At 48.0% G+C, this 2,402-nt stretch overlaps 1 pseudogene; it reads left to right on the top strand.

Annotated features, from left to right (window-relative positions):
• Positions 1-1,391: 1,391 nt before the first annotated feature.
• Positions 1,392-1,509, top strand: LOC126268527 (5S ribosomal RNA; annotated as a pseudogene).
• The last annotated feature ends 893 nt before the right edge of the window (positions 1,510-2,402 follow it).

Raw genomic sequence — 2,402 nt, 5'->3', positions numbered from 1 at the left:
TGAGAGCAATTTATTAAACGAGTTTAGTTCGTAATACTGTTGAAACGTTAAGCTAAAGCAGTAACGTCATTTAAAAATAAACCAATATAATGATTCACTGGATTTTCTTGTAGTGTTCATACTTCTGGTGACGCAATTACAAAATGATGATATTTCTGTAATTGTCGTTCTTGTAGCCCGCTTCGTCTCGTTACGTATTGGCTCTTGGGTACAGAGGACAGCCCACACACAGTGATGAGCCAAAACAATATGGATAGTTGTTCAGTAGGGTGCTGGTTGACCTTTGTAACGTTATACAGTAGCCGTTCTACGTCGTGCGGTCGTTGCCAGGGTTCTGGAAGTGTACAGCACCAGATGTCAGCGCACAGTTCACGCCTTTCCCAATTACAGGCCTCTGGTATGTGGATGCGGAGGAGGCGTCCGGTAGCGTCCCACATGTTAGATGAGCTGCATATCTTGTGGCCAAGACAAAACGTCGGTTCGCTACTGTGCTCTTTACTGTGCTGTAGCACGGTTCTGGCCTTGTGACATAGACAGTTACTGTGCTGGAAGACGCCATCGCTACCGGTGAGTGCATCAGGCATGAAGGTCTGTAGGTGGTTAGAAATAATGTTCACGTTGTCTACAATTGTGGTGGTGCCTTCGATTGCTAACATACGTACCAGAGTAATGCCTCTCTCCATCCTATTGCATAAATAGCGCCCCCACCGGGCTCTGTCGTGACGAGTGTATATTCTGAGCATCCGTTCGCCTCCATGACAGTGTGCCCGGACACTACGATCGCATGGTGAAGCGAGATATATGATGCATGCCACCAACCGACACGTTTCTATTGATCCACTGCGACTGTGTCAACGTGGGAACTCTCGGGCGTAGTCTGCTGCAGAGCCCCCTGGTCACTGAGTCGTTTGCTGCGAGCACCTGCTGCCTGCACCATCACTGTACGCTGTTGCCAGACCTGCCGCTGACAGCCGCCCAATCTGCTCTTAAGGATTAGGCAAGCCTGCAGCCTCCACGTTCTGTGGTGAGACGCCGACGTCCAACACGTCTCCGCCTTGTCGTGGTTTCACAATGCACCATCCACTCTCCACTCTCCACAGTACCATGTAAGACGGCAAGCTTCGCCGTTTCGGAGATGCCGGGACCATTACAGTCTGCCCTTTGTCACACTCGCTTACGTCACTCGATTTCCCCATTTTCGGGCAGCATCACAGCTAGAATGTTTCCCATTTATCGATTCTCAGATCACATATTTTCCCTGCCGCGTCACGTGTTTTAGGTCTGTCAGTCTACAGGCACACCCACCAACCCTTCTCTTTTCCATACCAAAATCTTACTCCCCCCCACCCTCCAGCCCTGTAGTGAATGTATCGTTCTACTACCAGCTATCGGGCAACGGCCTTGCCGCAGTGGATACACCGGTTCCCGTCAGATCACCGAAGTTAAGCGATGTCGGGCTAGGCCGGCACTTGGATGGGTGACCATCCGGGCCACCATGCGCTGTTGCCATTTTCGGGGTGCACTCAGCCTCGTGATGCCAATGGAGGAGCTACTCGACCGACTAGTAGCGGCTCCGGTCAAAGAAAACCATCATAACTACTGAGAGAGTGGTGTGCTGACCACACGCCCCTCCTATCCGCTTCCTCAACTGAGGATGACACGACGGTCGGATGGTCCCGATGGGCCACTACCAGTTATCAATATAGTCATCTAATATAATGTTAATAATGATAAGTGTCATTCACGAATAATACTAACAATATGTGAGATCAAGTAGCACAGTTTAAAGTTTCGTCCATAAGAATACATTGCCAGAACAATATCAAATTGCGCGTTATCCCAGAAGCGCGGCCGGCCGGGGTGGCCAAGCGGTTCTAGGCGCTAAAGTCTGGAACCGTGCGACTGCTACAGTTGCAGGTTCGAATCCTGCCTCGGGCATGGATGTGTGTGATGTCCTTAGGTTAGTTAGGTATAAGTATTTCTAAGGTCTAGGGGACTAATGACCTCAGAAGTTAAGTCCCATAGCGCTCAGAGCCATTTGAACCATTTGAACCAGAAGCACGCTAGAGGGTATTCAGCAAATTCAAACTTTATAGACGTTCTCTGACCTCTAATAAAAGCAGACACAGTGTCATCTTCAGGTAATTTACGAATGAGACGACTATGCGTAAATATAGCTTTATCAACAAAAAAAATTCTCAGAATTATCAGCTCTTATCGAAATTTTAGATTGTTACCATAAATCACATCACAGAAAGAGAAATTTTCCAAACTAGCAATCAATGAACGTAATGCAGAATCGACACGAATAATACCGACAGTGAACAACTCTTAACCACCTTCAACATCAACATCACTCAATGCAAAATCCACACGGTCACTGTGAAACACTGATGGACCAC

Source organism: Schistocerca gregaria, chromosome 4 (assembly GCF_023897955.1).
Source record: "Schistocerca gregaria isolate iqSchGreg1 chromosome 4, iqSchGreg1.2, whole genome shotgun sequence".
Taxonomy (NCBI): domain Eukaryota; kingdom Metazoa; phylum Arthropoda; class Insecta; order Orthoptera; family Acrididae; genus Schistocerca; species Schistocerca gregaria.
This window is presented reverse-complemented; position numbering and strand designations above follow the sequence as displayed.